We start from the raw sequence: 25630 nt of genomic DNA on the forward strand, positions 1-25630 counted from the left end.
GGGCGTTGACTGGTCGGTCCATACTCCCAGTCTGCCTCTCTCTTTCCCTAGTAGGGTGGGTCTCTGGGGAAGCGGAGCTCCAGGACATATTGGTGGGGTCTTCAGTCCAGGGAAGCCTGGCCAGCATCCTGATGGCATCTGGAACCTGGTGGCTGAAAAGAGAGTTAACATACAGAGCCAAACAAATTGTTGAGCAATCATGGACCCAAAGCTTGGAATAGTGGAGAGGAAGTGTTAGGGAGGTACTCACTGCAAACTCTAGTGTACTTCTGCTTTCAGGTATATATTTTGCAGTAGTTTATGGATACGTGTGAACATAAGCTCTCTCTCACAGAAACTGGTGTATATCTACGTTTTGGGACTTTGTTAGAAAGTGAACCACCTGAGATGGAATTAGAATATGCAACCAATTCTTGAAGGCTGTTGCCTTTTAGATGGCTCTGGAGGGAATTTTAATTAGGGGGTACATAATCATACTAGTATTTTATTTACTAACCTTAGGAAATATTGGGTTTCAAGATTGCTGTCACAGGGGTAATTTCACATCTCCCCCCAAATAGATGCTATCACACCTTTTCTACAACAGAGCACTGGGCCCTCAATCTCTTTGTGCCCTCTCTTCCACCTCCCCCATTTGAATCCCCAGATCTGCTGACATAGGTCACAATTTATTAATGTTTCTGTATTTTTCTTTGCTTTGTTTCTTTTTCTTTCTTTTTTTATTTTTTAATTTTATTTATAAAATGAGAACACTGACAAGACCATAGGATAAGAGGGGTACAATTCCCACCACCAGAACTCCATATCCCCTCCCCTCCCCTGACAGCTTTCCTATTTTTTTTTCATATTTTTATATTACAGAATTACATGTAGACAGGGGTTTGAATCCATACCACCCCAATTTCACCTATGACTGAGACCATCTGGCGTTTGGATTTCTTCTGATTTGCTTTACTTACTTTACTGTTTATTCCATATCTATGTCACAGCAAAACAAACAGAGACAAAAGTAAAAGACAAGAAAACAAAACAAAAAGCCCCTCTCATCTTCTCAGACTAGAGCTAAAAGGACCAAGGTTGGTGGAAAAGTGAAGAGGCTGTGACCATGGTCTAGCTGGGACCAGGTGAATGGCTGCAGGGTGGGGAGGATCAGGTTGAGTCATAAAGACCATCTCCTTTTGAATCCCAGTGCCTAAATTAGGCATATTTTTAGTGTGGTTATGCAAAGGGAAACATATCAACTTTATTAGAAAGTTTCCTCAGAGTAAAAGATCTTTTTTTTTTTTTTTTTTTTTTTTGCCTCCAGGGTTATTGCTGGGGGGGGCTCTGTGCCTAAACTGTGAATCCACTGCTCCTGGAGGCCATTTTTTCCATTTTATTGCCCTTGTTGTCATTCTTATTATTGTTGTCATTGCTATTGGATAAGACAGCGAGAAATCGATAGAGGAGAGGAGACAGAGTGGGAGAGAAAGACACTTGCAGACCTGCTTCATTGTCCATGAAGCGACCCCCCCACCCCCCCGCAAGTGGGGAGCCAGGAGCTCAAATTGGGATCTTTAAACCAGTCCTTGTGCTTTGCGCCATGTGCTCTTAACCTGTGGCACTACTGTCTGACCTCCAGAAAGATCTTAATGCTCATGATGGAGTGTTCACTTTGGGAATTTTGATTTAGTAAATGTGATGGTTAGTTTTCAGTGTTAACTTGGCTGGGCTACAGTATCCAGTTATTTAATCAAGTGTTAATCTAGGTGTGACTGTGAAGTTATTTTTTTGCAGTCATAACATCTACAATCAGTTGACTTTAAGTAGAGTATCTTGGATCATACGGGGGGGGGGGGCTCATCTCTACAAATTAAGGGTTTAAGAACAAAAGTTGAAGTTTCTACAAAGAAGTAATTCTCTATACTTGGTAAGGGTGTTCAGAGACTGGGAAACATGGAAAGTCAATCTCTGTGGGTCTCAGATTTGATACTGTGTTGCCTCTGTGGCCCCATAAGCTTAAAGCATCACTAAGAATACCACAAGAGTAGAGAGAGACTAACGGGATAGACGCACTCCTCAGGTCGAGCCCTGCCAGGCTCAACCACATCCTCACAATTTCCCAACAGGGGAAGACAGAGAGGGGGAGAGAGAGACAGACGCCTGCAGACCTGCTTCACCGCTTGTGAAGGGACCCCGTGCAGGTGGGGAGCCGGGAGCTCAAACTGGGATCCTTACGCTTGGTCCTTGTGCTTTGCGTCACGTGTGCTTAACCCACTGTGCTACTGCCCAGCTCCCAGTATTTATCTTTTAAAAAGATTTATTTAGGGACTTCCGGAGGCGGAGCTACGAGCAGCAGATCGCTTTCTCTCCTCTCCTCTCCTCTCCTCTCCCGGATCAACTAGGAATACCAGAGGAGACCACCCGGACCAAAACAGGACAGGACTAGAATGACCACAGGAACCCAGTAAATCACCCGTGAGTACAAACACGCGTGGCTGGTGACAGAGAGGAGAGAGGGGCCTAAGGAGAGATTAAGTGGCTGCTTAGTTCGACAGTTTGTCAGTGGAGACACCACCTCCAGTCTGCTCCACAACAAGGGGACAGCTGAAGGGAGGAGGAGGCTCCCCAGAGACTCACCAAGTACAACTCTGAGTCTCCATTGCTACTGCCCTCAGAGTCTGGAGCAGAAACAGGGAGGGACACCAGGGTACAGAGATCTGACCGGGAAACTCAGGAGAAGACCTATGCCTCTCGGTGGCATAGCTGAGGGGCTGTGAAAGTCTCTTTGCATAACCACTGGAGTATCTCTGCCACACCCTGCTTTATCTCTTGGTCAGGAGTCAGTGATTAAGCCAAGAAGCCTATTGATAGTTTAAAAGCCCTCAGGCTCCCATAGCATACAGGGGGAAAAAAAAAAGGCTTTTACACCACTGAACTCCAACTCAGGGATTGAAAAAACTGTTAACTTATATAAAATGGTTAAAACAACAAGAAAAAATATTGGAGACTCGAACCAGGACAAGAGTCCAGCTAAAAGTCCTCCAGAGGGTGAAGCACAAAACAACGAGTTCAACATCCAAACATTAGCTAAGGAAATAATAACAGGAGTGAGTAAAGAATTTGAAAAAATTGTAATCAGAAATGCAGGAACAACAAATGAGAATATGGAAGAAAATTCTAATAATCTCATGGTTATTAGAGAGCTGAAAGCTGAAATCGCTGAGCTAAGAAGGCAACTAACTGAACAAGCTAAAACAGTATCAGAGCAGGGCAACAAAATAGATGAACTCCAGAAAGCAGTAGAGGGCAGAGAGAATAGAATCAATGAGGCTGAAGACAGAATTAGCAAGATTGAGGATGAATTAGAGACAACTAAAAAAGAAGTAAGAGATCTCAAAAAGAGATTAAGAGATGCTGAAAACAACAACAGAGTCCTATGGGATGACTTCAAAAGAAACAATATACGCATTATTGGCTTACCAGAGGAAGAAAGAGAAGGGGAGGAAGAAAGCATTCTCCAGGCCATAATAGCTGAAAATTTCTCTAGTCTAGACAACACCAAAGACATAAAGATTCAAGAAGCCCAGAGGGTCCCAAACAGAATTAACCCAGACCTAAAGACACCAAGACATGTCATACTTAGATTGGAAAGGAATAAGGATAAAGAAAGGATCCTCAAGGCTGCAAGAGAAAAACAAAGAGTCACCTACAAAGGAAAACCCATAAGATTAGCAGCAGACTTCTCCATACAAACACTACAGGCCAGAAGAGAATGGCAAGATATCTATCGAGTGCTCAATGAGAAAGGCTTTCAGCCAAGAATACTATATCCTGCTAGATTGTCATTCAGACTAGATGGAAGCATCAAAACCTTCTCAGACAAGCAACAGTTGAAGGAAGCAACCATCACCAAGCCTGCCTTGAAAGAATTTCTGAAAGGTCTCCTATAAACAACCAGACCACCACAAATAGAACATATATCAAAACACTCTAAAACTCTACAAGAATGGCGTTAAAATATCTTCAATCTTTGATATCAATAAATGTCAATGGACTGAATTCACCTATTAAAAGACACAGAGTAGGAAGATGGATCAGAAAACACAACCCAACAATATGTTGTCTACAGGAAACTCACCTAACGCAACAAGACAAACACAGACTTAAAGTGAAAGGATGGAAAACTATCATTCAAGCCAATGGCCCACAAAAAAGGGCAGGAACAGCTATTCTCATATCTGACATTATAGACTTTAAAATAGATAAGATTAAAAAAGATAGGAATGGACACTACTTACTGCTCAGAGGATCAGTCAATCAAGAGGACTTAACAATTATTAATATCTATGCACCCAATGAGAAGCCATCTAAATACATCAAACTTCTACTGAAAGAGCTACAGCAATATATCAACAGTAACACAATCATAGTAGGGGACTTCAACACCCCTCTATCTCAACTTGACAGATCATCCAGGCAGAAAATCAATAAAGACATAAGGGAGCTAAATGAAGAGATAGATAAACTAGAACTATTGGACATTTTCAGAGTCATTCATCCCAAGAAACTGGAATACACATTTTACTCAAATCCACATGGATCATTCTCAAGGATAGACCATATGTTAGGCCACAAAGACAGCATCAGCCTATTCAAGAGCACTGAAATCATCCCAAGCATCTTCTCAGACCACAGTGGAATTAAACTAACACTTAACAATCAACAAAAGATTAGAAACAGTGCGAAAATGTGGAAGCTCAACAGTACACTTCTTAACAACTTCTGGGTCAAAGAGGAAATCAAGGAAGAAATCAAAATGTTTCGAGAGTTCAATGAAAATGAAGACACAAGCTATCAAAATATTTGGGACACAGCTAAAGCAGTCCTAAGAGGGAAGTTCATAGCTATACAAGCACACATTAGGAAACAAGAAAAGGCACAAATAAACAGCCTGATTGCACATCTTAAAGACCTAGAAGAAGAACAACAAAGGAATCCTAAAGCAACCAGAAGGACAGAAATTACTAAAGTTAGGGCAGAAATAAATAACATTGAGAATAGGAAAACCATACAAAAGATCAATGAAAGTAAATGTTGGTTCTTCGAAAGAGTAAACAAAATCGACAAACCTTTAGCCAGACTCACAAAACAAAAAAAGGAGAAGACCCAAATAAATCGGATAGTAAATAAAAGAGGAGAAATCACAACAGACACTGCAGAAATTCAACATATCATGCGAGGCTTCTATGAACAACTATATGCCACCAAGCTAGAGAACCTGCAAGAAATGAATGATTTCCTAGATACCTACCAACTTCCAAAACTAAGTAAAGAGGAAGTGGATAACATGAACAGGCCCATCACAGCTAATGAAATTGAAACAGTTATCAAAAATCTTCCCAAAAATAAAAGTCCTGGACCAGATGGTTTTACAAATGAATTCTACAAAACCTTCAAAGAAGAACTAATACCTCTACTTTTAAAAGTCTTCCAGAAGATTGAAGACACTGGAATACTCCCTGCCAGCTTCTATGAAGCCAACATCACCCTGATACCAAAAGCAGACAGGGACACAACCAAAAAAGAAAACTACAGACCAATATCTCTAATGAACATAGATGCGAAAATATTGAACAAAATTCTAGCCAACCGGATACAGCAGTATATCAAAAAAATTGTTCATCATGACCAAGTGGGGTTTATCCCAGGCATGCAAGGTTGGTTTAATATACGTAAATCAATCAATGTGATCCACCACATCAACAAAAGCAAGACCAAAAACCACATGGTCATATCAATAGATGCAGAGAAAGCCTTTGACAAAATACAACATCCCTTTATGATCAAAACACTACAAAAAATAGGAATAGATGGAAAATTCCTGAAGATAGTGGAGTCTATATATAGCAAACCTACAGCCAACATCATACTCAATGGTGAAAAACTGGAAGCATTTCCCCTCAGATCAGGTACTAGACAGGGCTGCCCACTATCACCATTACTATTCAACATAGTGTTGGAAGTTCTTGCCATAGCAATCAGGCAGGAGCAAGGAATTAAAGGCATACAGATTGGAAGAGAAGAAGTCAAACTCTCCTTATTTGCAGATGACATGATAGTATACATGGAAAAACCTAAGGAATCTAGCAAGAAGCTTTTGGAAATCATCAGGCAATACAGTAATGTGTCAGGCTATAAAATTAACATTCAAAAGTCAGTGGCATTCCTGTATGCAAACACTAAGTTAGAAGAAATTGAAATCCAGAAATCAGTTCCTTTTTCTATAGCAACAAAAACAATAAAATATCTAGGAATAAACCTAACCAAAGAAGTGAAAGACTTGTATACTGAAAATTATGAGTCACTACTCAAAGAAATTGAAAAAGACACAAAGAAGTGGAAAGATATTCCATGCTCATGGATTGGAAGAATTAACATCATCAAAATGAATATATTACCCAGAGCCATCTACAAATTTAATGCTATCCCCATCAAGATCCCAAGCACATTTTTTAGGAGAATAGAACAAATGCTACAAATGTTTATCTGGAACCAGAAAAGACCTAGAATTGCCAAAACAATCTTGAGAAAAAAGAACAGAACCGGAGGCATCACACTGCCAGATCTCAAACTATACTATAGGGCCATTGTCATCAAAACTGTTTGGTACTGGAACATGAACAGACACACTGACCAGTGGAATAGAATTGAGAGCCCAGAAATGAGGCCCCACACCTATGGACATCTAATCTTTGACAAAGGGGCCCAGACTATTACATGGGGAAAGCAGAGTCTCTTCAACAAATGGTGTTGGAAACAATGGGTTGAAACATGCAGAAGAATGAAGCTGAATCACTGTATTTCACCAAATACAAAAGTAAATTCCAAGTGGATCAAGGACTTGGATGTTAGACCAGAAACTATCAGATACTTAGAGGAAAATATTGGAAGAACTTTTTTCCGCATAAATTTTAAAGACATTTTCAATGAAACGAATCCAATTACAAGGAAGACTAAGGCAAGTATAAACCTATGGGACTACATCAAATTAAAAAGCTTCTTCACAGCAAAAGAAACCACTACCCAAATCAAGAGACCCCTCACAGAATGGGAGAAGATCTTTACATGCCATACATCAGATAAGAGTTTAATAACCAACATATATAAAGAGCTTACCAGACTCAACAACAAGACAACAAATAACCCCATCCAAAAATGGGGGGAGGAATTGGACAGAATATTCACCACAGAAGAGATCCAAAAGGCCAAGAAACACATGAAAAAATGCTCCAAGTCTCTGATTGTCAGAGAAATGCAAATCAAGACAACAATGAGATATCACTTCACTCCTGTGAGAATGTCACACATCAGAAAAGGTAACAGCAGCAAATGCTGGAGAGGGTGTGGGGTCAAAGGAACCCTCCTGCACTGCTGGTGGGAATGTCAATTGGTCCAACCTCTGTGGAGAACAGTCTGGAGAACTCTCAGAAGGCTAGAAATGGACCTACCCTATGACCCTGCAATTCCCCTCCTGGGGATATATCCTAAGGAACCCAACACATCCATCCAAAAAGATCTGTGTACACATATGTTCTTGGCAGCACAATTTGTAATAGCCAAAACCTGGAAGCAACCCAGGTGTCCAACAACAGATGAGTGGCTGAGCAAGTTGTGGTATATATACACAATGGAATACTACTCAGCTGTAAAAAATGGTGACTTCACCGTTTTCAGCCGATCTTGGATGGACCTTGAAAAAATCATGTTGAGTGAAATAAGTCAGAAACAGAAGGATGAATATGGGATGATCTCACTCTCAGGCCGTAGTTGAAAAACAAGATTAGAAAAGAAAACACAAGTCGAACCTGAAATGGAATTGGAGTATTACACCAAAGTAAAAGACTCTGGGGTGGGTGGGTGGGTGGGGAGAATACAGGTCCATGAAAAATGATGAATGAAATAGTGGGGGTTGTATTACTAAATGGGAATCTGGGGAATGTTATGCATGTAAAAAAAAAAAAGAAGTAGAAACGCAAAGCAGAAATTGACTGAGTTTGGAGTATGGCACCAAAGTAAGAAAGCAGAAGTATACTAGAGTTTGCAGTGAGTACCTCCCTAATACTTCCTCTCCACTTTTCCAAGCTTTGGGTCCATGATTGCTCAACAATTTGTTTGGCTTTGTATGTTAACTCTCTTTTCAGTCACCAGGTTCCAGGTGTCATCAGGATGCCATCCAGACTTCCCTGGATTGAAGACACCACCAATGTGTCCTGGAGCTCAGCTTCCCCAGAGACCCATCCTACTAGGGAAAGAGAGAGGCAGACTGGGAGTGTGGACCGACCAGTCAACGCCCATGTTCATCGAGGAAGCAATTACAGAAGCCAGACCTTCTACCTTCTGCAACCCTCAATGACCCTGGGTCCATGCTCCCAGAGGGATAGAGAATGGGAAAGCTATCGGGGGAGGGGGTGGGATATGGAGATTGGGCGGTGGGAATTGTGTGGAGTTGTACCCCTCCTACCCTATGGTTTTGTTAATTAATAAAAAAAAAAAAAAAAGAAAAAAAAAAAAGAATACCACAACACTAAGAACATCACAGTGACACCACTGTTGATAGGGCAGTAGCTCAACATAATTGACAGCAAAGAACAGCAGTGAAATTATAGAATGACAGAATAGCAGAGATATGAAGACTGTGTTATACACTATAGTTCACTCTAGTAATATTAAATAAGAAATAGTGAAATCTTTTCTTTTGTTACAACTTGGATGGATCTTGAAGTAATCATGCTAAGTGAAATAAACTGAAGTAGAAAGACTTTAAAAAGAAAGGGAAAATACAGGAAAAAAACAACTTTACTAACCATGGTCTACTGTAGCAGTTTCAAGGCCTGAAAAAGAGGTAGGTGGGAGATGGTTGGAAAGGGAGTATAAGTAGTGGAGGGTGTAGTGTGTTAGCACATATTATGTGGACATGTGAAATAGCACTCCTGTGACAACGGTCTTATAAATCACCATTCTCCCCAATAAGTTTAAGAAAACACCAGAAATGTGATATATACAAACACACACACACACATATACAAATTTTCTATATAGATATGCTTATCCTATAACAATGTGCTTTAAACTAAACTAGCATTCTATGAAATTTAAAAGATGCATTTATGATTTTGGGTAGAATAGCTAGAATAGCCTGAGGATGATTTCAATGCTCTTTGATCTGTCGACACTATCTTTGTGGCTATGTACTATGTATGATCTATCCTTGAGAATGTCCTATGTAGACTCAAAAAGAGTATGTATCCAGTTTCTTGAGGTGAAGGGCTCTGAAAATATACAATAGGTCTAGTTTATCTTTTCATTTAATTCTCTTATTTATTAATTCTCTGTCTAGATGATCTGTATGTTTGAGAGAGTGTGGTTTTGAAGTCTATTTCTGCTGCTGTGTTACTATCGATGTATTTTTGTAGTATTTTGTATTTTGATGTATTCATTGTGGGATATAATTCCTCTTTTCTAGTCACTCACCTCTCCCAGCTCCCTGCCATGTTGTCTCTTGCATTATGGTCTGATGGAAGGAGCACATGAATTCAGCCAGTCACTGTCACAGGATGGGAATTGTTCAATTAATAATAATAATAGTAATACTAATAACAATTTTGGTCCTCACTGAGGTCTCAACACTCTTGGATGACTTTTTCAGATAGAGACAAAGACCAAAAGTCAGAGAGAGAGAGAGAGAGAGAGACTGAAAGAGACCACAGCGCTGAAACTTCCTCCAATGTGGTGAGCATCAGACTTGAACTTGGGTCATGCCCTTGGCAAAGCACCATCCTATCCAGGTGAGCTATTTTGCCTGTTCTGTTCATTCACTTATATCTGCTCAATTATCTAAATCAAATGTGGACAAAACACCTGAAGTTGTGCAATATTTTCAGTGCTGTAACTTTTTTTAAATCTTGTGTTTTCTACTTATGCATGGTATCTGTGTCATTAAAAAAATATTTTTAAGAGCTCACTGTGTTATGCACTTTATCTGCTTATCTCATGAACTCTTATGAGTTGGTCTTCCTGTTTCACAAGGGAGGAAATCAAAATGTAGGGAAAGTAGGTGACTTGTCCAGTGTAGTATAGCTACAAAGTGGTGAGAGACTATAGTGAAATTCCAGGTGTGTTCAGTTTCCACCATGCATGACCATGTGCTGCATCAAGACCTTCAGAAACTCCATTGCCATAAAGGCTGGGAGAATCGAGAGTGAAAGTGCAATGACATGGTCAGTCCTAAGGAAGCGAACACACCTCCAGATGAGTCTGTTAATAAGCCTCAGATGGAGACCTCAGCACTGTATTTTGCTGCCTCTTGGTCATCTTTTCCTCTTTTGATGCGTGACTTTCTTTCCATGACTCACTCTTTCCAGGCATGTTAACTGATCTATGACTTAGCCTCTGCACGCCACACTGGTGTTCACTGAACACTACTTTCTTGAAGTCTGAAAAGTTGTGCCCATTGATCATAGGAAAAAAAAAAGGGCAAATATAGACAGATCATTGTAGAAATGATGGTTAACCCATATCTGCAGTGGTGGTGGTGGGGATTGGGATACAGAACTCTGGTGGTAGGAACGGTGTGGAGTTGTACCCCTGTTATAATTTTGTAAATCTATATAAAGTCACTAATAACATTTTAAAAATTGAAAAAAAAGAAAATTTGTGCCTATTTATCTCCTATTTGTTCATGTTCCTCCCTTCTTCCTTCCCTTCTAGCCATACTCAATGAAGCACTAGCTCTGAGCTCCACTCGTCCCCCTCCACTGGGGTATTCAAGTGTACTTAAGTGCAAGTTGTCTTTGTTATCAGTTCAAAACATTTACTTATTTAGCCTTTAATAACAGGGATAATGGATCATAGTGCAGTTGTTCAAACATGGGCACACTTGCTCATTTCTCTGTGGTAGATGTCTGCAGAACACTTCTATATGTAACATAGGTCCTTTTCTACCATCATGCACCGGGACTCCAAAGCTCCCCAACCTCCTGTTCCCTTCCTTCCCCAGAATCTTCTGCTTTAGTGCAATACATCAACCCTAGTTGATGTTTTACTTTGTGTTTTCCCTTTGTGCTCTTGTTTCTTAAGTCCCACCTATCAATGGGATCACTTGATATTTCGTCTCTTTTTGGCTTTTATCTCAGCACAATCCCTGCAAGTTCTAGACCACCACAGTTCACCATGCATGAAAGCTTGATTCTCAGTTTTTTTCCTACAGGGGAGGGACTCAAGATGTATCCTAGTTTCTGCTTCCTTCCCACCACTCCATGGGGTAGATAAGGAAGTGTGGAAGGTTAATTTTTTTTTTTTTATAGTGGTGGGACAGGGAGATAGTAAAGTTGTGATGCAGAAAACTTTCATGCCTGAGGCTCTGAGGTCTGAGGTTCAATCTCTGGCACTACTACAAGCCAGATCTGAGCATTGCTCTGATTACAAGAGAAAAGTGGTAAATACACATAACATAGGGCCAGAGAGATAGCTCAGAGAGTAGGGTGCCTCCCTCGCCATGTGTGCAGCTGAAGATTGAGCCCCAGCCATGCAGTGAGAGATGTTCTGATACCAGATGAAGCTCCAGTGTTGTGATAGCAATTCCTCTTTCTGTATCTCTTCTTCTCTCTGAAGAAAAAAGTAACCAACAGTGGTGATAATTGTGTATGCATGAAGCCTCTCTCTCTGTCTCTCTCTCTCTCTCTCTCTCTCACACACACACACACACCCCTATAAAGCTGACCACTCTAACATTTTAAAGTGTACTACTGAGTCACATTTAGTTCATTTGCAATATTGCAAAACCATTACTGAGTATCTCATTCTAGAACACTTTTATTATTCCAAAAGAAAAACCTGTATCCATCAGACGGCCATTCACCCTCCCTAAGCCTCCCAGCCCCTGACAATCACACTTCAACTTTTGCCTAACTGTGTCTAGAATGCTAGTTGCACACCTGGCATTGGACTAATTTCACAGCACACAGTATTTTACTAATTATTGTAAATTATTGCAAAAGCAGGGAAATTGGTTGTGCTCCTTGCATTTCACAGATGAGATGAGTGAAATTCATACAGAAGAAATTTCTATGAGGTTGGAATGCTTGCAAATGACAAAACTGTACCAGAACCCCCAGCCAAATGCTGTATAAAACTCATATTGACCAATGACCAAGATTCAAGAGACCTTTCCTGTGATAAACATGAACTGAGTCTGGGCGACTCCTCAGCCCATATCTTTTCCATTCAGAAGGTCAGTGGTAAAAAAAAAAATGCAGTTAGCACATACTCAAATGAATTATGGCTTTGGAATTTTCCAGGACCTGTGATGCTGGGTGGAGAGAAGTAACTACATGTTGAGTCCAGAAAATGTGTCCCAAGACACTGTCAGCTACCTTTATAAATCTTGAGGAAACATATAAGGTTACAGATCAAGAAGAAATGGAAGGAGAGGGAGGGGGGAGACAGCATAATGGTTATGTAAAGAGACTCTCATGCCTGAGGCTCCAAAGTCCCATAAATCGGAGCTAAGCACCATAAGCCACTACCCAGTTCCATTTCAGATGGTGTGCTTTGTAACAAAGTTACAAATCCTAGATATAGATTTGAGTGTAGGGGACTGGGAAAATGGGCCCTAGGAACATACCTAAAACAGATTTCCTAACTTCTTCTTTTTAAAAGGGATTTTATTTATTTATTGATGAGAAACATAGGAGGAGAGAGAAAGAACCAGGCATCACCCTGGTACATATGCTGCCAGGGATTGAACTGAGGACCTCATGCTTGAGAGTCTGATGCCTTATCCACTGTGCCACCTCCCAGACCGATTTCCTAACTTCTTACCACCCTAAAATCCCTATTCTCGCCTGCTCTATTCCTACTTTCTAGTTCCTGTTTATTAAACATTTTGTCCTGCTTCATATCTTAACTGCCTTTCAGTCACCAAGTTGCAGATGCTACTATGATTCCATCCTCAACTCCCTGGGAAGACAACCTCACCAACATGTCCTAGAACATCATCTCTCCAGATGTTTTTCTCCACAAAGGAAAGAGAAACAGGAGGAGGGGGGTGTATGGATTGCCAGGCCAATATCCATGTCCAGCAGAGAAACAATTAGAGAAGCCAGAACTCCCACCTTCGGCACCTCCAAAAGAATTTTGATCCCTACTCGCTGGGAAAGATAAATGTTAGGGGGAGATAAGTAGAGAGGTCTGAACCCCATGTAATTCCATCAGGACCCAGAGAGAGAAGAGGAATAAAGTAAAAAGTGTAGGTGTGACTTCGAAAGGAAGAGAAGACAGGCCCATAGAAAAAAAGGATATATGTATATATGATATATATATATAAAAGGATATATATAAAAGGATATATATATAAAAGGATATATATATATATATAATTAAAGAAATAATAGTCTACCCATATCTGTGATCTTGGGAGAGTCACTGCAGTTTCCAATGGAGGGAATGGGGATACAGAACTTTGGTGGTCAGAAAGGTGTAGAATTGTTCCCCCGTTATTTTGAAATTTTGTAAAACAATATTAAATCATTACTAAAAAATTCAAAAAATGTATCTACTGAAAAAAAAAAAAGGAGTGACTTTGAACATAACTCAAGTTGAGTGGTCTCCTGAAGGCAAGATCTCTAAAAGTATTGCCTGGTTCTTGTTCATGGTCTCTTAGTAGCTATTTATTTATTATTAATTACTTAATTAATTCCCTTTTGTTGCCCTTTTTGTCTTATTGTTGTAGTTATTATTGTTGTTGGATAGGACAGAGAGAAATGGAGAGAGGGGGGAAGACAGAGAGGTGGAAAGAAAGATAGACACCTGCAGACCTGCTTCACCCCTAGTGAAGCGACTCCCCTGCAGGTGGGGATCTGAAAGGCTCCTTCCGCCGGTGCATGAGCTTTGCGCCACGTGCGCTTAATCCGCTGCACTACCACCGGACTCCCAGTAGCTTTTTTTCTAAAGCATTTAAAAAATTTTACTTTATTACACATGAGAGAGAGTTCCACATGAGACAGAGGAAAAGGGAAGAAAGAGGGAAGCCAGAGTACCACTCTGGTACATGCTCTTTTAAGAGTTTGTATTCCTAGTCTCCAGGACCATGCTGATTGGCTTCACATATGGTTTCCGAAATGAAAGAAGCAATTATGGGGACCCAGTGTATGATGGTGGAGAATGGCTTCAGTTGATAGGAATGTCCAGTGGACAGCTATCACAGGGAGATCAGAAACTGTACTCATGGGACATCAATTATCTTGTAAAGTACTATTTCCCCCCAATAAGGAGATTAAAGCTTGGACTAGCTTGGTCTGTATTACACCAAAGCAAAGGGCTCTGGGGAAAGAGAACAAAAAGAGAGGTGAGTGGAAGGGGACTTTGAGGCTGTAATACATGATGATGGAGAAGGATCTAGGTTGGGGGTGAATGTGTTTTGCAGGCACTTATAGTGGAGGGATGAGAAATTGTACCCATGTGTCAACAACTGTACCATAAACCTAGCCTCCAAGTAAAAACAAAAGTGAGGGGAAGGGCTGAGAAAATAAGTAAATAAATAAATAATAAAATAAAATAAAATAAAAGGGGTGGTGGTTGGCGTGGTGGTGCACTGGGCTAAGCACACATAGTACAAAACAAAGTGCAAGGACCCGGGCAAGGATCTAGGTTCAACGCCTGGCTCCACACCTGAGGGGGGTTGGTTCCACGTCTGCAGGTGCCTATCATTTTTCTTCTTCTCTCTACCCTCAGTTTCTCTCTGTCCTATAAGGAAAAAAAAGGCCGCCAGAAATGGTGGATTTGTAGTGGCACTGAGCCCCAGAGACTGGAGGAAGAAAAAGAGACTGGGGGAGGGGGACTAAAAATGCATACAGACTAGATGAAAAAAGTCATTAAAATGATAAACTGTAAAAATAAAAACCTAGATGTAAATAAGTGATCATTAAAAATTTTAAAAAGAAGCCATTACAGTCTCCTTGCCCACATAAAGGGTGATTTATGAGATTTAACAGGAAAAGTATCATAACATAATCATTCAACATTTTCCTGATTTTTGTTCTGTTAAAGCAAAAAAAAAAAAGCTTCCTCTTGTGTCAGGGCACCTCTGGCATGGTGCTGGGTTGCACACATGACAAGGCATGTACCCTACCTATGGGGCTATCTTTCTGGCCCCCAACTTGCAGTATTAACGTTCGGTGATTTGGGTCTAAACTCTTATCCAATTAGGGACTAGAGAGAGATCAAATTGAGGAGGGATCCCCTGCAAAAAAGGAAATTAATTGCCTTTGCAGAAAGGAGGTTTTTTTTTTTTTTAATTTTCATTTATAAATAGGAAACATTGACAAAACCATAGGATAAGAGTACAAATCCACACAATTCCCACCACCAGATCTCTGTATCCCATTCCATCCCCTGATAGCTTTCCTATTCTTTAAAAATTTTTTTAAATTTATTTTCCCTTTTGTTGCATTTGTTGTCTTTTTATTGTTGTTGTAGTTATTATTGTTGTTATTGATATTGTCGTTGTTGGATAGGAAAGAGAGAAATGAAAAGAGGAGGGGAAGACAGAGGGGGAGAGAGAAAGATAGCCACTTGAAGACCTGCTTCACCACTTGTGAAGTGACTCCCCTGCAGGTGGGGAGCAGGGGGCTCCAACCGGGATCTTTCTTCTGCGGGTCCTTGCACTTCGCGGTGCGTGCTGCGCTACCACCGGATTCCCAGCTTTCCTATTCTTTATCCCTCTGTGAGTATGGACCCAAGGTCATCGTGGGATGCAGAAGGTGGAAGGCTTTTGTTATTGCTTACCCGCTGAACATGGGTGTCAAACCATACTCCCAGCCTGTCTTTCTCTTTCCCTAGTGGGGAAACGGAGCTCCAGGACACATTGGTGGAGTTGTCTGTCCAGGGAAGTCTGGTTGGCATCGTGTTAGCATCTGGAACCCTATCCAGAGAATCCTAGGTCACAAACTGATCAGCTTGCTGGAGCACAAGCCAGCTGCTGCTTCCAAGTCACCGTCTTGTCTTGGCTCCGCCCTCGTCTTTCTTTTTCTATCTCCTTCCTTGGCATCCCACTTCTCAATTTCTGTCTCTGTTTGATAAATAAAATATTAAAAGATGAAAAAATAAAAAAAGAGATAGCGCTTCATTTTTAAAAGACACTTATTCTTTTTTAAATTTTAAAAATTATTTTATTTTTATTTATTTATTATCGGATAGGGACAGAGAGAAATTGAGAGGGGAGGGGGAGATAGAGAGGGAGGGAGAGAGACAGAGAAACACTTACAGCCTTACTTTACCACTTGTGAAACTTCTGCCCCGTAGGTGGGGACTGGGTGCTTGAACCTGAGTCCTTGCACAGTGTAATATAAGCATTCAGTCAGGTGCACCACCTCCTCCCTCTCCTTGTCTAACTACCCTCTCCTCTCAATTCTTCCTTGCCTCTGTAGAAATGGGGTGGGGGGGAAGGCCACTGGGAGTGGTAGACTCATTGTTCAGACACTGAGCCCCAGTGGCAAAAACAAAAATAAATTCTCCCATGATTTTAAAAAACACCACGGAGGCTATACTGTTAATTGGAAAAAAGGAAATGCATGCTTTTATTCATAGCAAAGATGTTAGGTACTACAGAGTAATAAGACAGAATATTTAATAAATTACATAAGATTACATATACAATTAAATTTTCATATGGAAAAATGCAACATTCAGAAGAGAAAACACAAGTAGAACCTGAACTGGAATTGGCGTATTGCACCAAAGTAAAAGACTCTGGGGTGGAGAATACAGGTCCAAAAAGGATGAGAGGACCTAGTGGGGGTTGTATTGTTATATGGAAAACTGGGAAATGTTATGTATGTACAAACTATTATATTTATTGTCGAATGTAAATCATTAATTCCCCAATAAAGAAAAAAAATACAACTTTCCCCCTATCTGCACCATAAAAAAATAACTGATGTAGATTGCAAATATAAGAAGGAACAGTAAGTCAACACAACTTTGAATAAGGAAAGCTATCTTAAACAAAATATCTAAAGTAGTAACAATAACAACAACAACAAAAAACTGATGAATTGTGCTGCATGAAAAGAAAGGGCATCTATCTATCTAATGACATCATTAAGAAAATAAAAGGCATGACAATCTTTTTTAATTATTTTATTTTAATTTATTTATAAAACAGAAAGTAGAAAATATCAACAAAACCACAGGATAAGAGGGGTAAAATTCCACATATTTTCCACCACCAGAGTTCTATATCCCATCCCCTGCACTGGAAGCTTTCCTATTCTTTATCTCTCTGGGAGTATGGACTCAGGGTCATTATAAGGTACAGATCAAGACGGAAGGCCTGGTTTCTGTAATTGCTTCTCCATTGGACATGGGCATTGGTAGGTCGATCCATACTCCCAGCCTGTTTCTATCTTTCCCTAGTAGGGCAGGGCTCTGGAGAGATGGGATTCCAGGCTACATTGGTGGGGTCATCTGCCCGAGGGAGTCAGGTTGGGGTCACTGTAGCATATTCAACATGGTATCTGAAAAAGAATTAAGATATCAAGCAGAACAAATTGTTTAGTAGTCAGAAACCTAAAGGCAAGAATATAGCAGATGAGATTTGGGGTCTCCATTTTGGAAAAAGTTAGTAGGTCTATTTTAGGTATAATACCAGTCTCCTTTGTGGTCTGTCTTCTCAACCATCAACCAAGAACTTCTCTCTGAAATCATTTTTGTATAGCACTAAAGTAACCAAGATCACGCATTGAGTGAGGTTAAGCTTATGCCACCAACACAGTGGAGATAATTCTTTTTTTTAATTTTTAAAATTTATTTATTTTCCCTTTTGTTGCCCTTGTTTTCATTGTTGTTGTAGTTATTATTGTTATCGTTGTTAGATAGGACAGAGAGAAATGGAGAGAGGAGGGGAAGACAGAGAGGGGGAGAGAAAGATAGACACCTGCAGACTTGCTTCACCGCCTGTAAAGCGACTCCCCTGCAGGTAGGGAGCTGGGGGTTCAAACCGGGATCCTTACACTGGATCCTTGTGCTTTGCGCCATGTGTGCTTAACCAGCTACGCTACCGCCCAACTCCCGGAGATAATTCTTAATCCCACTTGGATTTAAGGATAAAGGAAAATGTTCAGAGAACATTACAGAATACCAGACCTTGAAGGATGGCAACAAGGCATGAACTAAATGGAAACAAAGGGCAAAGATGTTAGGCTTTAACTGAAAACACAAAGGTGTGAAAACTGTTAAGTGACTGGGGAATGCAGCATGATTCAGGATTTGGTTCAGAGCATGGACGGTGACTATACAGTTTATATGCTACAATCCACCCCATTTCATGTCTTTTGCCAGTCTATCACAGAACATTCTTACTGTTGGGATTAATCTTTGAGTCCTCCTCAAATTAACACTCCATGCAGTTATATTAATCAAATGTGGTGACATAATAGATGAAACCCATTTTGTTATTCTGGAAGTAGGGAGACTGAAAAATCACAAAGGTGAGAGAATTAGTCAGGATCTAGACTGGGAAAATGCTTTTGATGAGGACCTCTGTAACTATAACCTCTTGAATTCAGGAGGTTTTGAATGTGAAATATCAGAAAAGTTTTAATGCTCTTGGAACTGGTTCTATAGGGTTTGATTTATTCTACGACCACACTAATGAGGCCCCAGAGAAAATCCAATTGAGAATCTTCTATCTTCCCTGCTCTGGTACTAATTAGTCACCCAGGGAAGTTGCGTGTGCCTTGGCATCTCAGATTAAAAGCTTGGCTTTTTGTGAGTAGTGGTATCTGTATCTATATCTGTATCTATATTCATTCTCTCTCTCTCTCTCTCTCTCTATATATATATATATATATATATATATAATTTTAAGGGAGATATATTTATTTTAAGGGGTTGGGTCTTGTGATTGTGCAGACTAGGCATATCTAGAGCCTGTAAGGCAGTTGAGTTCCAGTTCTAATCCAAAGACTGTTCTTTCTCTTGGCTGAGGGGGATTTCTGGTCTTCTTTCTATTAAGATCTTCCATTGATTTTAGGTGAGGCCCACCTACATTATGGAGATGATTTGATTTATTTGAAGTCCACTTGTTTTTTTTTCCACTTCTCTTTTTTTAATTTTTATTTATAAAATGGAATATTAACAAGACCATAGATAAGAAGGGTGCAGTTCCACACAATTCCCACCCCCAGAAATCTGTATCCAACCCCCTCCTTTGATAACCTCCCTATTCTTTATCCCTCTGGGAGTATGGACCCAGGATCATTGTGGGGTGCAGAAGGTGGAAGGTCTGGTTTCTGTAATTGCTTAACAGAGCTTTAAAAAATTGTAAGATTTCAGGGGTATAATTTCACAACCATACATAGTATACAACAAAGGTCTGTACCTTCTCTCACCATAGTTATTCTTTTTTTAATTTAACTTTTATTTGTAAAAAAAAAAAAACATAGACAAAACCATAGGATGAGAGGGGTATAACTCCACACAATTCCCACCACCAGAACTCTGTATCCCGTCTCCTTCCCTGATAAATTTCCTATTCTTTAACTCTGTGGGAGTATGGACCCAAGGTTATTGAAGGTCTGGTTTCTGTAATTGCTTCCCTGCTGAACATGGGTGTTGACAGGTCGATCCATACTCCCAGCCTGTCTTTCTCTTTCCCTAGTGGGGAAGAACTCTGGGGAAGCGGAGCTCCAGGACACATTGGTGGGGTTGTCTGTCCAGGGAAGTCTGGTTGGCATCATGCTAGCATCTGGAACCTGGTGGTTGAAAAGAGAGTTAACTAGGGAATTGGGCAGTAGCGCAGCGGGTTAAGTGCACGTGGCTCCAAGTGCAAGGACTGGTGTAAGGATCCCAGTTCAAGCCCCCAGCTCCCCACCTATGAGTAAATTCACAGGCGGTGAAGCAGATCTGCAGGTGTCTGTCTTTCTCTCCCCCTCTCTCCATTTCTTTCTGTCCTATCCAACAACAACGACATCAGTAACTACAACAATAAAGTAACAAGGACAACAAAAGGGAATAAATAAATAAAATTTAAAAATTTAAAAAAGAAAAGAGAGTTAACATACAAAGCCAAACAAATTGTTGAACAATCATGGACCTAAAGGCTGGAATAGTGCAGATGAAGAGTTGGGGGGTACTCCATTTTGTACATAGCTAGTAGGCATATTTTAGTTATATTCCAAAGGACCTGTGGCTATACTAGTGTTTTTTTTTTTTAATTTTTTTTTTTTGCCTGAGCCTGAAATCTGATATGTAGGTGGATCTTAATTATTGCCTGGGGAGGTGATGTCATGGCTGGCAGAAGGACCAGAAAGTTGGATCAGGGAAGAGAGTCGTTCCATAATATGGGAAAGTCATATAAATATCGATTTGATGTGATCGGGGACCCATATTCAGCTTAGAAGCCTATGTGACCTCTGCATCCCTGTAGATCTGAGCTCACATTCTGTGGTCATGAGTAGGAACATTCCAGGCTGCCCCAATCTCAGGACCCATCTTCCTCAGGTGTAGCATAGAGTATGTTGTCCAGCCGCCCTTCTGAGGATGGAACATTCTTTACCATTGTTGATCCAAGTTGAGGGCAAGGTCCTATGGGGATCCACAAAGGGGTCTATTGTGTTGTTCCTGATAGAGATGACCAGTAACAATGGAGAGAGGGATTTATTCGAGGTCTAGGCCCATCGTGTCTGTTTGGGAATCTCAGGACTCCCTGACTAGGGCCCCAGATGATGGGGTGGCCTGATAGTGACTAAAGAGTCATCATTAAAGTATGCCAGTCTCTTGCCCTTATTCAGCTTTTGAAGTCCTTGCTTTGATGATGTTAGCTTTGGAGTGTGTGAGAGAACTGTAATAGGAAGTAGGTGAGGAGGGTATCAAACTCAGTACAGACTATTGTGTATTTTTGCTTTCAGGTATATATTTTGCCCTAATTTATGGATACATGAGAATATATGCTCTATCTTACAGGACCTTCTCACCATAGTTCTTACAAAGTCCAAGAGAGAGAGTTTGATTATAGGGTGGTGATGCACCTTGTTGGATGTATATGTTACAATGTGCAAGGACCTGGTTTTGAGCCGCTGGTCCCCACTTGCAGGGGGAAAGCTTTACAAGTGGTGAAGCAGTGTTACGGATGTCTCTCTTTTTCTCTCCCTCTCTAACTCCTCCTTCTCTCTTGGTTTATGGCTGTCTCTATTCAAATAAATAAAATAAAAAAATTAAAAAAGAAAACTTATTAATCAATGTACATATATAAAAAAGTGCTTGGCTGCCATTGTTTTTGTAAGTTCATTTGTCTTAGTCATCTCTATTCCATGTATGAGGAAAATCAATTGATCTTTCACCTGTTCACTTATGTCACTCAGTATAAACACCTCCGATTACACCCACTTTGCTCCAAATGATAAAATCTCTCTCCTTTGTTTGCAGAGAAGTGTTTCATTAAATGCATACACTATAACATTTTTACCCAGTAATTTGTCACTGATTGAAATCAGTCATTGGTCACTGATTTAAGTACCTTTTTAAAAAGAAAATAGGATAGTGTTCTCTTTGAGCAGTTTGTCTTGTTAAACTTATTTAACTAATGAGTTAATTAACTAATTAATACTTTTGGATCGAGACAGAAAGAAATTGAGAGAGAAGAGAGATATAGAGAGGGAGAGAGACACCTGCTTCAGGAGATTGTGATGCTTACATTTTTCTTCTTTTTCCTCGGGAAAGCTTTTGGTATTCATGGTTTTTTTGTTATATTTATTTATTGGATAGAGACAAGCCATAAATCGAGAGGGAAAAGGGGTGATAGAAAGGGACAGAGACAGAGAGACATCCGCAGTACTGCTTTACAAAACTTTCCCCTGAAGGTAGGGACCAGGGGCTCAAACCCAGGTCCTTGTGCACTGTAATATATACTCCCCAGGAACACCACCACCTGGCCCCTTATTTGTGTATTTTCATAGTTCCACACAGGTTTTTGGATAAGTTGTTCAATTTTCATGAAGTATGTCACTGGATTGCATTGAATCTGTAGATTGCCTTTGGCAGGATTGCCATTTTAATATTTACTCTTCAAATTCGTAAACAAGGAATATTCTTCCATTTCTTTGTATCATCCTCTATTTCTTTTCACAATATCTAATAGTTTTCATTGTAGAGATTCTTCATTTCCTTTGTTAGATTTATTCTTAGGTATTTTTCATCATTTGAGTTTCAATTGAAACTGGGATTGCTTCTTTCAGTTCTATTTCTTCTGTGCCGCTGGAGGAGAAAGATGGGGAAGCACATGGTGTGGTGATTTGCCTGCTCGTGAATAAAGATTGAACTGTGTTCTCAGCTCAGCCGTGTGTCTAAGGTCGTCTCTGTTACCTATCCGAGAAGCCAGTCCCGGATAAAAACGACAGCAAAATATATACCTGAAAGCAGAAGTACACTAGAGTTTGCAGTGAGTACCCCCCTAATACTTCCTCTCCACTATTCCAACCTTTGGGTCCATAATTGCTCAACAATTTGTGAGGCAAACATGATAACCACTACACTATGGAAATGATTGCTCAACAATTTGTTTGGCTTTATATGTTAACTCTCTTTTCAGCCACCAGGTTCCAGATGCCATCAGGATGCCGGCCAGGCTTCCCTGGACTGAAGACCCCACCAATGTGTCCTGGAGCTCCACTTCCCCAGAGACCTACCCTACTAGGGAAAGAGAGAGGCAGGTTGGGAGTATGGATTGACCAGTCAACGTCCATGTTCAGCGGGGAAGCAATTACAGAAGCCAGACCTTCTACCTTCTGCAACCCACAATGACCCTGGGTCCATGCTCCCAGAGGGATAGAGAATGGGAAGGCTATCAAGGGAGGGGATGGGATATGGAGATTGGGTGGTGGGAATTGTGTGGAGTTGTACCCCCTCCTACCCTATGGTTTTGTTAATTTATCCTTTCTTAAATAAAAAATAAATTTTTAAAAAAAGCACAGAGGTTCCTCTCTCGAACAACAAGCTCTGTATGCTGCTGTGTAGAGCCAAAATGGCATCACTGGCTGCCAGAATTCTCAACTTCTATGTGTCCAGTTTCAACCCCCTGCTCCTTCTCACTCCTACCACGTGTGAGCTCCCACCTGAGACTATATTGTTTCTGTGGATGTTTCAGCTGTAGTTTGATGAGATTTTCTAAATTCAATAGCTTTTAGTCTTTGTTGTTTTGGGGGAGTATGTGTCTCTGTGTCTACTGTTACTCCTTGGCCATGCCTCCTGAAGGTGGTAGATATCTTTCTCTGACTTAAACTTATTTATATTTATTTAATTTAAAATCTCTAGCGTTATTGCTGCTGGCTTGTTGTCTTCACAATGAATCCACTGCTCCCAGAGGCCTTTCTTTCTTTCTTTCTTTCTTTCTTTCTTTCTTTCTTTCTTTCTTTCTTTCTTTCTTTCTTTTTGACAGAGACAGAAACATTGAGAGGAAAGAAGAAAGGAAGTAGAAAAGAAGAAAGACATCTGCAGCACTGCTTCACTGCTCTTGGGTTTTTTTTTTCTTGTAGGTGGGACTGGGGACTTGAACCTATGTCATCACACACTGGATTGTGTGCTCTACAAATTGAATCATCAACAGGCTCATTATTTAAGTCTTATTTTTATTCTTATTTTTGAAGGCTTGAAGTAACATAGACAATGAAAGACAGGATATGGTAAACATAAAGCTAGATAAGAACAAAAGGGTGGAGACACAAAATTGAGCCAGGAATGACTCTAAGAATACTAATTGTAGTGACCCTTGTTATGGGTGGAACTTAGGTTTGACTCCAAGTTTTCTGGGCAGTCACAGAGCTCAATTAATCAAAGACAAAAATAAGCCAGCTGCTTAGGTGAAATATTAACACCCGTGGTTCTAAGAACAGAAATGCTGCATGAACTTTCTTTTAACCAGCTTCTACATAGGGCTTTGACAGTTGCATGTATGTAAGAAAGCTCTGTGCTACTATACTGTCTAACCACATCATAGTTGTCCCAGTTATTGTCCTTTAGTCACTTTTAAAGATCACAGGCATAACAAAGACTTATGCCTAGAAAAAAAAATACCACCCAGCTCGACCAAGTAGATTAGAAGCATCCAATAGCACAGCTATATACAAGATACTGGGTACTGTACAGCAAACCCTAACAAAAGGACTTTTCAAAGTTAACCCAATTAACAAATAATGTGATGATAACATTAACTATCCATTGTCTTTTTGAACCCTAAGACAGCAGGAACCTCACATCTCCACTATAGAGCCCCTACTTCCCCCAGTCCTGGAACCCTTGGATAGGGCCCACTTTCCCGTATGCCTCTCCCAATCCAAACCAAATAATATTGCATCCTCCAATCACAACCTAACCAACGCAACGATTGCCACCTCAACATGCTTCACCTCAGACTGTGTCCAGAGACTTCACGTGTGGAATGACAACCCTTCAGCTTCATTACTTGGGTTCCAGATGCCACCAGGATGCTGGCCAGGCTTCCCTGGATTGAAGACCCCACCAATGTGTCCTGGAGCTCAGCTTTCCCAGAGACACACCTTACTAGGGAAAGAGAGAGGCAGACTGGGAGTATGGACCGACCAGTCAACGCCCATGTTCAGCGGGGAAGCAATTACAGAAGCCAGACCTTCTACCTTCTGCAACCCTCAATGACCCTGGGTCCATGCTCCCAGAGGGCTAGAGAATGGGAAAGCTATCATGGGAGGGGGTGGGTTATGGAGATTGGGTGGTGGGAATTGTGTGGAGTTGTACCCCTCCTACCTTATGTTTTTGTTCATTAATCCTTTCTTAAATAAAAAATTAAAAAAAATACCACCCAGGCATATACTTTGAGGTAAGTATGAGGTAGCACTTTCCAAATATGCTGAAGAACCAAAATGAGATCTTCACCTTATAATTTTGGAACAATCTCACAAGTGTTGGGAACTGGTAAATATCATTAATCTGTATTAGGGAGTATGATTGCGTGCTTGTTACTGACTGTTCATAATTCTGTATCTATAGTGAGGAAACCTGAGAAAAGATTTCTATAATGACTCATTGTTCCCCCTGACACATTTCCTCTACCCAAATGAGTGGATGCCTGATTAATGTCACATGTTTATATGAGACCTGGTCAAAGGACCTCCAAAGGTAAAAAGGCCTTATGTCAGAAACTTGGACATGATACCAACACCCCCAGAAGGGTTAGGAAGGCACAGCTAAAATACGAAGATTAATTAATCTATAATTTTGCAGACACTAAAAAGTCTGATTTGTGAGAAATCCTCCTCTGGTGGTTTGCCAAACATTATATAACTTTATCACCCAGTTGAAATTCTGCTTTTCTGATATAACCCTTTTGCCATGAAGGAGATCTGAGAGTTGCCACACTAGGTGGAGCCCCTCCTGGATTTCTTTCACTAGCAATAGAGTCTGAGACTTATTTACTCTGGTTTTGTGTTGGGACCGTACCTCAACACTCAGGTACTCCACACTAATGCCTTTTAAATGTTAACCTGTAGATAAGTGTTGGTTCATGATGAAGCTTTCATTGGTTTGCAGTGAAAGTAACAAACAAAACCCCAACAACTGCATG

The 25630-nt window shown here is 40.5% G+C and overlaps 1 long non-coding RNA gene across 2 annotated transcripts; it reads left to right on the forward strand.

The window, feature by feature from the left end:
- LOC132540766 (uncharacterized) lies at nucleotides 1-24109 on the forward strand. 2 transcript variants are annotated; one of them, XR_009551911.1, is made up of 3 exons: nucleotides 1-1153; nucleotides 9689-9827; nucleotides 23571-24109. It is a non-coding gene; the product is annotated as an uncharacterized LOC132540766 (long non-coding RNA). The 2 variants fall into 2 exon arrangements; XR_009551910.1 differs by lacking the exon at nucleotides 23571-24109 and adding an exon at nucleotides 12073-12539.
- The last annotated feature ends 1521 nt before the right edge of the window (nucleotides 24110-25630 follow it).

This window comes from Erinaceus europaeus, chromosome 10 (genome assembly GCF_950295315.1).
Source record: "Erinaceus europaeus chromosome 10, mEriEur2.1, whole genome shotgun sequence".
Lineage (NCBI taxonomy): Eukaryota > Metazoa > Chordata > Mammalia > Eulipotyphla > Erinaceidae > Erinaceus > Erinaceus europaeus.